Genomic DNA, 15,347 nt, shown 5'->3' with positions numbered 1-15,347 from the left:
AACTTAGAAATGTAAAACACAATGTACTTACTATACCTGTAGAAAATACTGGGTACATATTATATATAGATAGGGTTTTTTTTTTTTTTATAGCTTTTTTAGAGTGTCCTAAATATTGCTTCGAATTTAGGTGTCAGCAAATGGTTTTCACACACTGATACAAAAATCAGTGTGCCCTCGTATTGATATTTGACTGTCACTGTGTAATCCTCTAAATAGATAAATACCTCAGTGATTGCCGTGAACATCCAACAGTGTCTGATGAGGAAAACATAGATGACCCGGTGGAGAAGTGGGAGTTTGAGTCACATGTTTTAATCATGAGTCACTTACCCTCAGATTCATATTCATATCTGTGTGTCAGTATTAGATAATGAACATTTATGGTCCCCATATTTGGGATTTCCTGAAAGTAGGTATATTGATGCATTTTTTGAGCTACTTAACTTCAGAATTCCTCAGCATGTAACTCAAGTACCCATTCGATTGCAAAAGAATGCCATCAGTGTATCGGAAGAAACCTGTACCTTTGGGAGCCCCATGTATACGTACATTAAGACTCCAAGAGACTGGGTAGTCATGTCTGCGTGCTATTTCTCATCAGAACAGTAAACTTTATGGCCTGTGAACCCCAGTAGAAAGTCTAAATTGTGTTCATTAGTCCCCTTTCCCTGATTCCTCACAAGAACTGCACTCCCAGGGGGTAATTCTCCTATTTGATCCATGTTAGCCTCATAAAGAAGTAGAGCTTCCAGACTTTTTTGATTTTCAGAACCAGCCAAAATAAAACGAAGTGCAAAAAATCCTTTGCCAGCCGTGGATGTCACATTTGGGGGAAAATACTATCTTTGGGTAAAAACTACTGTTGACAAGTTCAAGATTTCATACACGATTGGGGAGAATGAAAAAAATTCCAAAAATTTCATTAAAGAAGTACCTATGTGTCAATACCTACAAAAAAGTTCTGGAAGCCACAAGCTTCTAAAAAGTTCTATTAGAAATAAAACACCTGTTTGAGATAACCCGTGCTATGATCGGTACCTTTTCTCCTTTACCACGGTTTCTTTCTTTCGGTTTTCCAGGAAACGTCGCTGTGGTATCATGACCTAACAAGGCAGATTGCCCCATTCATTTCCACTCTTATTATAGGCACAGTACTTCCGTTTGATGTTTCTAAGCCAATCCTTAATGAGCATGAACTTTGATGAATATTAATGTTTTACACTTGCCTTAATTGATAATATGTTTTGCTTAAGTCCTGCACTTTTCATACATTTTTTTTGGTGAAGATATGTTTTTTTCAGCTCTTCGTCTTTAAACCATATGTTAAAAGGCTGTAAGTAATAGACACTTCCTCTCTCGCCTCAACTTGTAAACCTCCCGCTAGGAGGCTAATAAAGGGGAGAGTGAAATGTGTTTCCTTCTGTTTAAGGAGATGCAACTAAATCATTCCAGTATAAGTGAATAAAGGATTTTTGAATTTCTGAATATGACATCGACCTTAATGGCCTTTAAAGGGGTAGACAAAACCATAGTTGGTGAAGGATTCCTTAGTAAGTAGACTGGTTGGGGGACAGCCCTGGGGTGCTGACTCCCTTAGGAACCTGGCTGGTTCATATGGGGTTGGAATTTCTCCTCCTCAGAATTTTTTTCCTTGGTGGGGGGTAGAGGAATGGGTAATCTGATTCTTCATTGCTGTGCAAAAACCCCATAAGAAATGATGCTGTCATGGTTTTTAGGCATGACTCCAGGAGACACACGTAAAGCCTGGTAAATGACGGCAGGGATATCTGGTGGTGAAGAACGCCAGTTCTGAAGTCCAGCTGCTCAAGTTCACGTAACAAGTGTCACTACTAACGATCTGTGTGATTTGGGGCAAAATATTTAATCTTTCTGAATCTCTTTTCTCATCTCTAAAATGAGAGAATGACTTGTTCCATTTGAACGTGTGCAGAAACAATGCTAAAATTCCACTCTGTGCTTAAGTGGCTTGTTTAGTACAACAAAAAAGGTGGCTATTCTTCATGGCAGGAGGGTTTGAACAGAGGCAGTTTCAGGGGAGTGGGAGGTGAGTTCCCCTTGTTATCCAGTGGGGAGTCACCTCCTCAATAAAATGCCAGCTCTTCTCATCTTCATTATGTTTTCTTAATATCCCGCAGTCCAGAGTGCTCAAGGGCGAATTAAGGGAAGCACAGCATTGGTGGAGGCAAAATTGTGAATTTAGAGCAAGAAACAGGAAACATAGCACAAATCTACAGAGTTAAGTGAGCATTAATTTCCATCCAGTCCATTGGATGACCTGAGAAGTCTTGAAAATGCCAAGGAATCACATCATTCTAGATGGGCTGCAGTTAACGAAGCACAAATTCAGTTTTTAGGAGCTCTAAAGAGCTGTAAGCCAGGCTGTAGGCATCCTCACACTTATTTCAGATGTGCAGTATGAATTCTAGAACCAGCTGAAGCTGTGTCATACAGTCAGACGCCTCCGTTTTTTCCTACTTGGGTAACGTTCAGAAATAGAGGTGTGTTCAAAACATCTTGTAGAAAATCCTTCAAAATTCTCAAAAGAGAGTGTAACATTTCCACAAATGCTAAGTCACTGATCCTGTAGTGACTGACATCTTTTTAATATACAGTGTTACAGTACCCACCGAGTCCTTTGATTTCAGATCAGTTTGGACTTGTTTGGGTTAGCTCCCTAACCCTGCTCCACACACCACCAACCCCGCTGCAGGACAGAGGACACACTTAGAGATTGTTCTCAGGCATTCAAGAAGACGTGGAACAAATATTCTACAATTCGTGAAAGACTGCTGACCAGATATTTAAATACTGCTCTCAGTTTAAAAAAAAAAAAAACGCTGAGAAGCAAATAAAAAGCACAAAAACAATGCTCAAGTACTAGAATCACAGGGATGCTGGCCATATTGAGCCCGTTCACCCATGTGTGATTCTCACCTCCAGGACAGAGCATCGGTAGCCACGGTCCTCTGCGTTATAACTTCCCAAGACGCAGTTAAATCTTAAAAGTGAGAGGTCAGACCATTCCCGGCTAAGTGTAAAAAATTGTGCTAATATCCAAGGAGCATGTGTTACACAAAGAGTCATGATACCAGAATATTTGCAGAGGTAGCGTTTGATGTATTGAAATGTACGTTTTCCAGAATTTACTCATGTTTGTTTTAAACGCACCCCTCTGATTTCTTGGAACTTTAGTCTTTTTTTTTTTTTTTCCAAAGAAATATTTTTAAAGTATTCTCTCTGGCTTGTGTCTTAGCCAAACACAGTTCTTGCGGGAAGAACTTAAAATGCTTAGTCATGTGCGCTTTCTGCTTGGTGTTCCTTCTGTGCCTCCGCCTAGAGCAATGACATAATACCTAAGTCCGGCCGCAGAGACAGGGCCCACTCTGTTTTGACAGAGTATTATTCATGATCACCCCTTTTACATAAATGTTAAAGAATATCAAATAAAGACATGAGCTAATTATGCAAAAAATCGAAACAAATGCTGCTTTTAATACTGGGAGACTAAGATGCAGTAATCTTAGCTGTCAGATACATTGAGTTATCTCTTAGGAGATACTGCCTCAAATACATGCTTGAGATGTGAAAAAAGGGTAAAATAAGATAGACACTTTCCATCTGCGTTCTACCAGAAGGAAACTCTCTTTGTAATTTAAAATGTTGAATTCTGCCAAGGGGTGTGTGTGTGTGTGTGTGTGAGAGAGAGAGAGAGAGAGAGAGAGAGAACTTTAAAGATGAGGAATTCTGCATTCGTTGTCACTAGCCCTTGGAAAGAGCATACATTCATTGTAAAACCATTGCACTGCGTGGCATTTTAGGAGTAGTTTATAGAGCAGGATGTGTTTCTACCTGTCATTAATTAATGCATTTAAAAATGTGTTTTAAATTCACTCTCTTGCAGTCTTCGCAATCGTGTGTTCACTAACTGGAGATTCCTGCCTTCAAGCTTTGTTTGTGCTCAAAATATACATTTGTATGAATTTCATGGATGGACAGTTTACAACATCAGGGATGCCGGGGGTTTGTGGAACTGTAACCGGATGGTCAGCTACCCATCCTGTTTGAGAAACCAAGGGTGCTTTGAATACAGTGAACTGAATTTCATGCCACAGCAGAGCAATGAAATCCTTTCATCTTAATTTGTCATTGCATGAGCATTCATTAAGGCATAGAGAAAGGAAGGTGTGTGTCTTGCCCCAATAGGTCCCAAATAAGAGCTTTTTACCCCAATAGGGCAAATGAGAACCAAAGTATGTTTTATTCATGGGATTTAGTATATAAAGCCTATACTCCTAGTTGGAAGGGTCAGATTTACACTGATTCACAAATACGAGCTGGTGTGTGAAGTCATGTATTTCCAGCCTCCAAGTACCGAATGTCCCGTTTCTGACTGTGTCCCACACCAGGTCACCAGCGTTTAGCAGCAGCAGGCAGCATGAGGGTTTTAGTTTTATATGAGTCCTTGTCACCACCAGGCCCTGGGCAAAAGGCCAGCGTTGTTGGTTTGACTTCCTTCCTCTTCCTTTTCTCCCTTTCTTTCCTCTCCCACATCCTGCGATCCATTCTGGCCGTAGACAGCAGAGATAAGTGCAGACTGCAAATGAAGAGCTGAGCTGGCCCTGGAAATATTACCCCTTGCAACTGTTTAATTGCGGAGAAGTCTTTGTGCTGGCGCTTTGCCGTGCCCCTCAGAAAGCACATTCAGTAATTTGACTGTCAATCATTTGTAATTTTATACCTTAGAGTCTGGAGGGGTAATAAATAGAATTAGAGCTTTCCACTGGAATGCTGATACTCAGAAAATGAAAAGCCAGAATTTCCGGAAGAGTCCTTAATACGTTCCTTTGAAAGATCAGGTTTTATTAAAATTAAGAAAAAGCAAACTATTCACATTAAACTTATTTCAAGCCACTACAAAATCTGTCACTTATTTATAACATTCAAACTTTCCTGTATTAGTGCTACTTAGTCTTCTACCCAGCTGTCAGTGTTAGGAGACAAAAATGACCAGGACATTAAAAATGTCATTTCTTTCTTTATATTTGGTCAGAGAAATTGGATTATTTGTCCAGAAGGACAACATAGTGAATTATTTTTAAATTGATGATACCATGTTAAATAGAGATTCCTTCATCCTTTGGTTCTACTTTTATTTTGTAAGACTTAAAAATCTTTTATTTTCTTTTAAAACAAAATTGGTAAGGCTATTGCTGGAAGCCTCTGAAGATAAAATGATGTGTAAAAGAAAATCAAGAACATTAGAAGGTAAATAATGCTCCTGTTTTCATGCATGCCTGTTATGATGTCCAAAATCTAGGATTGAAAACAATTTAGGGCTTTATCTTTTAAGTGTAACATACATACAAACAAATGCAAATGCCATCAGGTACAGCTTGCTCAAGGTGATGTCTAAGAGGCAGCCACAGTATTGCGTTTTACTTATCAGTTTATTTTCTTTGTTGAATAGCGTTTCATTGAGCACATACACCATATATGTCCATTCTCATAACTGGGCATTTCAGGGGTGTCCAGTGGGGGATGATGTGAACACTGCTGATGTGAGCATCACAGGTGATGTCTTCTGATGCACTTAAGCACGTTTCTAGTGAGTGTACACCTGGGAGCAGAATTTCTGGGACATAGAGTTTGCATATAAAGGGCTTTAAAAGAGATTAACACACATCAAGTTTCTTGTACCATTTTATATCCCCACTCAGTGTTTGTGAAAGTTCTAATAAAACCCAATACTTGCCAATGTTTGGCCTTTTCTCTCCTCTGTCTTTTCTATATTAACCCTTCTGATGGGTACGTAGTGACATCCCATGGAAGTTGAAATGTGCATATCCTTTGTGAGTGATGAAGGTGTACATCTTTTCATTTGTTTATTGGCTGTGTGGATATCCTGTTTTATAAAGTGCTTGTTCAAGTATTTTGAAATGTATATATGTGTATACACACACACACATATATACACACACACACATATATATACACACACTCAGAGAAAAATTTCTCCCACTACTGCTCCTTCACTTTCTCAGTGGAGTCTTTGATAAACAGAATTTTCCAATTAATATGAACCAGTTTACACCTTTTGTATTCCTTTCATGGTTAGCACTTTTTGTGTCCTGCTCACGGAAGCCTTGGCTACTCTAAGGTCATGCGTGTGTTCCATATTTTACTTTCAAAGCTTTTCTGTTTAATCTTCCACCTATAGACCAGCACTTTATATGGAATTGATTTTTGTGTATTTTTGAGATGGGAGTCAGGGTACATTTCTTCACCATACAGATAACCAGATGGAAGCACCGTCTTTCCCATGCAGGGCAGTTTTAGGAGCCTCATGAGTTAGGTCTGTGTGTGGCTTGGTGTCCAGGTTCTCTCTCATCCTACCCTTCTGTCTCTCCTTCCATGGACACCACATGGTCTTACTTGCTGCAGCTTTGTAATGTGCCTTCTCATCTGTTAGGTTCTGCCTTCCAGGTTTGTTTCTGTCCTTCAAGGCTGCTTGCTCGTCTTGGCACTGTGTGTTTTCATGCACATTTTAGAATCTATTACCTATTACTTCAGCCTCTCCCACCCCTGAAAAAAAACAGCACGTTGAGATTTGGATTGGAATTGTGTTAAATCTATCAGTTAACCCAAGGAGATTGCAACCTTTGTAATATTAAACCTGTCCATCCATAAACGTGGTATTTCCCTCCAATCGCTGTGTCTGCTTTAATGTCAATAGGATTGTGTAGTGTTTGGTGTGGAGGTCTTATACCACGTTCACAGATTTGTTCCTAAGCATTGGATGTTTTTCTATGATATTTATAAATACTACTATTGTTTTAATTTCTTTGCTGTTAATATACATAAAGAAAATTGATCTTTGTCCATGTTTCTTTTTGTTTTTACTTTCTTGCCTAAGACCTCCGGTACAATGTTAAGAAGAGTGAGTGATGATAGCAGTGGATGATACCTTCTTACTCATATTTAAGGAGAAGTTTTCAGTATTGAACTCTGAAATTTTTTTCATTATCCAATTGAGGGGATTTCTCTCCAGGCCTTATTTGCAAAGATAGTCTTTTAAATTATAAGTGACTGTTGGATCGTTTGAAAAACAAATACTTACTGCTTTTTTTTAGGATCGAGTTTAAACCATTATTATGGATATTCCGCAAGGTCCAGCTCTTTCTACTTCTTTCCTGGAAACACTAAAATCAACCAAACATACAAAAGAATTAGGATTACAGTTCCACTTACAGTAATACTAGGAAAAGAATGAGCCACAAACTCATATAAAGAGGGTAGGCAGTAAGGGAGGGTATAGCTCAGTGGTAGAGCAGATACTTGGCATGCGTGAGGTCCTGGGTTCCATCCCTGGTATCTCCATTTAATAAATAAATAAATAAACTTGACCACCCCCACCCCCCAAAAAGAGGGTATGCAGAGTTTAAACACTGCTTTCTAGATATTCAGTATGTACATTTCATTTAAAAAAAGAAGGGAGAAGGGAAAGATGGATGGAAGGAAGGAAGGGTCATGACTCAGCATCCTTCATTGGAACACTGAGCTCTGAAGTCATGGGGGACACAGGAGAGACAAAAAGCCCCATGGAGGACACGCTCCAACAAGAGAGAATAATCTTGAGGGAAGTGTTACAAGAACTACGTTATTAGTTTTCACTTCTCTCATGCTCAGCACCCTTCTCCTTCCCAATGTTACTAAGCAAAAGTCAGGCCAAGATATAGTTGCCATCATTCAAAAATAAGTAATAAACTGGAAGGTTTAAATATAAAACAGAGGGTTAACACTATCCAAAAAAGTAACAAATAAATCGGAAAGAGAAAAAAGTAACACAATAATACACAAAAGGCAGGGAAAGTATGACTCCAGAAAATAAAATTACCCTCAGAAAACATAAGAGACAGTTGGCCGTATTCTTTAATAGCCTGAAGACATTTAAAATGATGGAAGAGAAATGAAATCAAAGAGATAATGATAAGTCAAAAAAAGACGTGAAAGGAATAACAATGAATTGGCAACGCTCATGGAAAAATAGGAAAAAAAATAAAGCCACTTTCTGAAATGAAACCACATTAGAAATTAGAAGGCTCAAGAAGAATAGCGCAGAAATAAAGAGAGGGGACTGGTAGAGGGAAATAAAGCGGAAGATGGGAAAAAACCTCATAAAGCAACCAAAACAGAAGGCAATAGGTATGGAAAGGAGAGAGCTGGGAACTGATGCGGATGTGTGAGTGGTGGTGGTTCTCACCTGGGAAAGTAATTTTCTTACAGGTGAGACTATCACCCTGGCTCTTAATTCTCTTCTTCAGTTTTCAATGTCAGAAGAGACCTGAACGATTTATTCACAGAGAATTTCGAAGTAAGGCCATGAGTTGCCCAGTTTCAGGGGCATCTTCACAGAAATGAGGGTGAGCTGTGCTCTGCAGGCATCACAAACACCACCTGGGGCTACACCCTAGGGAGAGTGACCCATCTTGCCAGCAACAGAGGATCTTATCAAATCTGCACCAGCAGGAGCACAGGAACCAATGAACCATCGTTGCAAAACTGTCTTAGAGACAACACTGTCGGTCAAGACCTAGACCCAGGTGCATGACTTAGGGCCAGACATACAGCTGTCTGAAGGGAGGGTGCGGTGGCTGTTGGGGTGTGTGGAATAAGAACTACCCTTTACTTTATAAAAGTACGTACTGTTTGAATTTTTAATAATCTGCTTGTATTGTTTGAAAAATAATCAAAACCTAATTTTAAATCACCCTGTTTAGTTCTTATTGGAGCTAATACTAAATACTAGTAGTCTTTCCTTTCAATGTCATTAAATATTATCCTAACAATTTTAGTTGTATAAACTTTTAGAATTGAAGAAAGTATTTCCTTAATAAGTTATCAACCTGTTAATACTCACAGTTACCTACTTACACCGCAGGTGTTATCTCTGTTTTAAATAACGCGCCCTAGGTCATCTAGTTTTTACGTGACCTGAGTCCATTTTGGCACACAGTTCAATAAAGTGTTTAAAATACATTGTTCAATCCATGTTTCTGGAAGTCGTAGCTAAAAGAGGGAAAATCAGGTAAAAAGACTCAAAGGAGTGTTTGAGCTACTGTAATAGCTGGAGGAGGGTGGATGGGAATGGATATCAGGAAATAAAATTTAGCTTTAAAGTCAGCATCTAGACAAGTTCTCTCTTCTGTGAGCCCTTTGGGTTGGTTAAACTTTGCCCCATTTTATACTTCTTTTAAATTACAATTGCATTTCAAAAAATGAAAAAAAAATTCGAATAAACTTGTGTTGGTGGCTCTGCCCATCTTTGAAATAAAACTAGACTGGCTTTGAAAACGAACTCTAAACCGTCTTGAATGTGTCTCCTGCCTTTGAATTCACCAAGGAAACAAAGTCTAGATTCAGTATGAGATAATTTTATGGTTCTGTGGGGACTTTTTTTTTTTTTTATGTGAGAGACAGTTGGGGATCCAGATACAAATTCGGGGCAGAGGAATGGAAGATTAGAAAACTAGAATTTGCTAGGCAGGCCAGTGGGAGGGTCCTTTTGTGATGAAATGTTGCATAAATAATGCCGATGGGGGTCTAAATTCACTGTTGCCATGGAGACCTTTGTGCCTGGCTGAACTCAATTCTTTTCTCTTTTAAGACGGCAACCACTAGGCTTGCGGTGTCTTGATGCTTCTTGTTTTGCTTTCTCTTAAACTGTTTGCAAGTGAAAGCAGGAATAAAACTATGATAATTCGGCGTCCTGACTTTTTTGAGGCTGTTTTTCCACGCCGTTCGTGATTTCTGAGCTCCTCGGGGGTTCCTGGTGCGGGGAGGGAGGAGCGGATGGGAGATCGCCAGGAACCGCCCGCACCGCTGCCCGGGAAGGAGGGAAAAGTAACCCCTCATCTTTGTGACTAGTCGACTTGTTTGCCTCGACTACAGTTTTGAAGTATTTAAGGACCGTTTGTTTCCAAAGGTAATAGAGAAAAAGTGAAAACTGAACGTATTTGATTTTTAAATGCTTTCATTATGAATGTTGTTTTTTTTTGTGATGGTTTTAACTGAAGTTTGAAAACTGCAGGTTGAGCGGTATGTGTAGAAAACATGGATAGAATTGCTTGCCGGCCTCACGGTGATCAGTCAGTTTGTTCAGCGCGTTAATGTTGAAATTGTAAGAGCCAGATAACCGAATTTGTGCTGTTTCCCCGTCAACTAACCATTATAACTGCTTAATAATAGTTTTTAGTAGAACTTGGTGTGTCATAGCTACATACTTCAGATTTTATGAAAGTTATGATTATCCACGTAAATAGCCATTTATAATTAAGTGAGAATTATCTAGTAATTAAAACTTGATTTGGAAATTGTGGGTCTTTTTTGTTCCTCTTCAGTATGATTAAATGAATAACCTCACCCAGGAAAAAAAATTATACATAAGAGTATAAAGGCATAAAAATCGCCCAACCAGTGTCACTATACAAAGTAACTGTAAAAATTCAATATATTGGACACCTAACTTGTTGCATTACATCTGTCTTTCTTATAGAGATAATTTAGTTCTCAGTGGCGGGCTTTATGTTAAAATTAGAATGCGATAATTGCATGTTTTGCTCATTCTAAATTGCGCAGGTGTAAATGGGACACAGACATTCCATAATTATAGAAAACCTTTACCAGATAACTGTTTGCAGATTGCTTTTGTTCAGATAACTCATTGAGAGAATCACTAGCCAAAATTTACAATGACTTCATAGATTTCACCTGTGTCACTGCTAGACTTAAAATATTTTGATACTCAAGAGATTAAAGAAACAAATTGATTTTAGAATGCTGGTAATTTAACAAGATGACAGTCTATGGGAGTTGTATATTAGATTTCTGTATATCTGTAAGACAGGTGTGCATTGTAGAATTGTGAGTATAGTAAAATGGAATGCCTTAGAAAGCCTTTAGGTTTTTATCTTTAAAGTTGAGTGTTTTCAAATGGATAATAATAGCAACAGAGGATGACTTTCCACTATGAAAATCACAAATTAACATTTTACGTGATTAGTATTATTTGAAATTTGAATGATTTTGTAACTCAGATACTAAGTACAAATAATGACCATGTTGACATGAATTGACTTATTTTTATCAGAAACATATTGTCACATGTTGTAGTATGTTAATTGCCTAGCATGGATAAATTTTATTTTAAAGAAGCTAACAAAGGATGGCTTGCATATACTCTGAGGGGGTACCTCTTAAGAAATGTTTTATTTCCATTAATTAAAGTTTTAAAAGTTTATGTAAATAATATTATGGTGAAGAAATCTTTTCATTTTTAAGGAATGGAAGTAAACCTCAGTGGTGTAGATTGAGGATGGTAATTTAAGAAAACTTTGACCTTTGAAAGTATTTTCCGCAGATTGACTGTTATTTAATAATACTGCCTAAATATAAAAGTAAACAAGTGTTAAGCTTCACTTTAGGAATATAATGTCTAGGCACCCACTTTGTGTAACATCAAGGTAATGGGTCCAAGTGACAGTGAACCTTTAAACTATAGGGCATCGTGTATGCATACTATTCAAAAAGTTTTTTAAAAAATAAAAAGTTAACTGACATGCATAGATGCTCTTTACCCATGTTGCCAAGTATAAATATTTTTTATGGGAAGGGTATTTAAACTGTTTTTAAGTTTAAATTATTTTTAAGTAACTTCTTTTTTAAATCCAGAATTTATATCATGTAGCTGTATCTGTAAACATACTAAATAGGTCCTTGAGGTGACATTCTAAAACATAAGCAGAGAGTCAAACCAGATATGATTTAAAAGAAATAGACACTCTGAGGATTTCTAAGGCGAAGTGGCAAAATCCTTTCTGGGCTATTTTACTCTTTAAGTTTTATGTGCACAATTAAGAAAACTAGTCTCAGTTGTTTTAAAAACCATATTTACCCAGGCAATTCCAGATTTGGTCCAGCTCAGCTGATTATATTGTCAAGTTGCAGAACTGCAATGAATAACCAACAGTTCCGACTGGAATGGTTTTGGAACAAAGATTTGTGTTTGTGTTTCTACAAGTAGCTTATTAACATGTGAATTCTGATTTAGAGCTCTGCTTTATAGCTTGTTTATAATTCTTGTATTTTGCAATACCTTATATTCACCAAATCTTTGTTGAGTCCCTCCAATGTGGTATCATTGCATGAGGTGCCAGGTACAAAAATGGAAAGAGATATTTTCAAGGTTTCAAGAACTAAAAAATCTGGTGAGGATGCCAACATGAGCACTAGTAACTGTAATGCAGTCAAATAATTGCTCTAAAGGAGGCGTGGCCAAGGAGAGCAGGAAACAGCAATGAAGTTTATGCAGTATATTCAAATATGTTTATTTGACCCTCCCAACCCGGGATGGAAAAAAGTTAAGTTATTGTATGAAATTCCTGTTACTGAGTGACTTATAAAGATTATTTCCGTGTAGTTGCCAGAGAAATCCTATGAAAGTGTAAATCCTCTCATGTTACTACTGTATGTAGAGTAGAAGTCAAAGGGTCGAGAAGCCCCTGCGCGATCTGCTGCCTGCCACCCCAGTCTCTCCCACATCTCCTGAGTCTTCCTCTTGCTTACTTGGCTCCAGCATAGAAAACTTCTTGCTTCTCCAGGAACGCACTCCCAGCACAAGGCTTTTGCATTTGCCATTGACTTCTGCTTAACACAGTGAGACAGCCCCCTCCACCCCAAATCCAGCCCAGACAGACACATGCCCCGTTCCTTTGGCTCTTTAGATCTTTGCTCCAGTGTCACCTTGTCAATGAGTACGTTTCCGATAACTCTACTTAAATGGCCCCCCCATCTTTTCCTGCCCTGTTATCCTCCATTGCCTTTACAAAAGATGGTGCCCTGTGTCGTCCACTTGTCCATTTTGTTCAATGTTCATTTTCTCCACTAGAACATCACCTCCACAAGGGCAGGGCTTTTGGTCTGATTTTTGTCTTGATGCCTTCTCAGCACCTGGACCCAGTAAGCCTGCCTTCCTTACTGAATGAACAAATGAAGATCTGAATACAGTTGGCTTTTTTATATTGATGAGTCCTGTATCCATAGTTCAACCAATTGCAGATCGAAATACTTGGGGGGGAAGAATTCCAGAAAGTTCCAACAAGCAAAATGAATTTGGTGTGCCCTGGCAACTATTTACTAAGTATTTACATTGTTTGTTTTTTACAGCTATTTACATAGCATTTGCATTATATGAAGTAGTACAAGTAATCTAGAGATGACTGAATGTATATGGGAGGATATGCATAGGTTATATGTGAGCACTACACCATTAAATACAAGGGACTTGAGCATCTGTGGATTTTGGTATTCCCTGAGTATCCTAGAACGAATTCCTCAAGGATACTGAGGGATGACACCAAATACACAGTATTCTACTTTGTGGTTGTTGTTTCAGATTTTTAAAAATAGAGAACATTGAAAATTACCACTTGAAACCCATTATTCTAGCCTGAATGCAGAGAAAGTGGTCAAATACAAGCAGAAGATTCCTCATCGCTTATGCACCAGCACTCCTAGCCCAGACTCCAGTGTTGTCACAGAGTAGGAGGGGGAGTGTCCCTTCTGTGGCGTGGTCTGTGACATCAGATGGACTCTTGGTGAGGACACCCAGCTTCTTCTCCCCTCTTCCCACCCTCTGGCTGTGGAAACTTGACCAGTGCCTTCAGCTTCCATAGTCATCAGCTGCTTCTGCCGTAAAAGGTGTGGCCGTCACTAACACTCCAGCTTTCCCTAAGGGTCTGTGATTTATCTGCATGGTCTCCACAGTATTCTTTATAAGAAACACACAAAGAAGCATATACAGTCTCTAAAATGTTAAATCATATATTTCTTCATGTTTCTAATGTCCATTAACCTGAGAAAGAGATTCAATGGGCTGGATTATTCATGTGATCATATTCAGTTAGCAGCTCTGTTAAACAAAATGCTACTCAAAAAACAAAATACTTTCTTAGGGTCCTAAGAATTACTAGTCAATATTCATCATATGCATAGCGGTATCTTGTATAGTGTGGCTGTATCTAATGCTGGCTTACCTGGAAAGCATAATGACATTGGATGTATTTTATTTGTGGATCAAATCACCTGCCTTTGTTTCATCAAGTTCATCATACATTTGACAAGTTTAAGCTCCGCACTTGTGTTTTTAAAAATAAACTCTGCAAACTCTAGGAATTTAACAGACACTACAGAGTGGCTAACTTTATAGTGATCTTCTCTAATGTATTTTTCAGAGCTGTGAGGATCACTTCCTCTAGGAGTAAAACTGTTGAGTTAGACTGTGGCTTCCAAAGGTACCAGCTCACTTTTGAAGAAGAAAAGCCAATTTTAAGTGTTGGTCAAGTGTCTGATGGTTTCAGTATAAGACAAACAGGTTATTAGAACCTTTCTGTATCCCATAAGCCTCAGCTGCTGTTTGCATGTCCAGTGTAGTATCTGAATAGGTTTTCCTCCAATGAGAACACAGAATGAGATAATTGCATAGCCTCCACATTGTTCACATGGCCCCTCTTCAGTTCATTTCAAGCCCTCCTGCTCCTCTGAACCAATTTCTGATTGTTTTCATTGGCGTTAAGCAAGTTTCTGCAGGAGATACTATATTCAGTGTTGAAATGTTTAAAGTAATTAAATTTAGGTGCCAGGGTTGGGGATTAGTTGCACATACATGATCACAGAGCTCTTCTGCCAAAAAATAGAAACCATCAATACAGAGGGGAGGATGAAAAGACTTAAAGAGGGGAACTTGGAGTGGGCTGGGGGCTGTGTCTGCGCCATCCCCGGCCCCGGGTGGTTGGGCCATTTGGCCGTGATGCTCCCCTGCGGTTTCCAGCACAGGTAGCTGCGTTGTGGCCCAGACCTGCCTTGGACCTGATGCTGTTTGCAGGCCGTCATATATTTGGCAAATGTACACGGATATTTGTCAAATAGCGTTCATTTCCCACGCAGGGACTTATTCTCTCAGTATGTTTGCGTTTGTTCACGTAAAAACTGATGAACTTGACCCTTTTATTTTGTTATTGCTCTGAAAGGATCATTGATACACTTAATGAGCTCATCCAGGGCTCTTGATTCCGTGTTTACTTCCAGGATCTCACTAAGTCCCCGCGAAGGCCTTATGAGTTAGATCATATCCCTGAGCTGTGGATCAGAAACATTAACCGGAGATGTGACTTCGTTACATGGCGTGTCACAGAGATGAATTAGTGCGAAGTTTAGAATCCATGTCTGCTGAGCTCTGCAGCTCACGCTCAGCCTTCTAGCCAACAGCG

The 15,347-nt window shown here is 38.9% G+C and overlaps 1 protein-coding gene across 3 annotated transcripts in view; it reads left to right on the top strand.

Moving 5' to 3' along the window:
* Positions 1-15,347, top strand: part of CTNND2 (catenin delta 2) — an 886,845-nt gene that overhangs the window by 274,338 nt on the left and 597,160 nt on the right. The window contains exon 1 of one of the 3 annotated variants that reach the window (XM_032470094.1): positions 9,685-10,006. The exons of the other annotated variants lie outside the window; for them this stretch is intronic. The gene's annotated coding sequence lies outside the window, so the exon portion shown is untranslated. Of the gene's footprint in view, positions 1-9,684; positions 10,007-15,347 lie in introns of those variants that run through there. 3 annotated transcript variants of the gene reach the window in all.

Source organism: Camelus ferus, chromosome 3, assembly GCF_009834535.1.
Source record: "Camelus ferus isolate YT-003-E chromosome 3, BCGSAC_Cfer_1.0, whole genome shotgun sequence".
Classification (NCBI taxonomy): domain Eukaryota; kingdom Metazoa; phylum Chordata; class Mammalia; order Artiodactyla; family Camelidae; genus Camelus; species Camelus ferus.
This window is presented reverse-complemented; position numbering and strand designations above follow the sequence as displayed.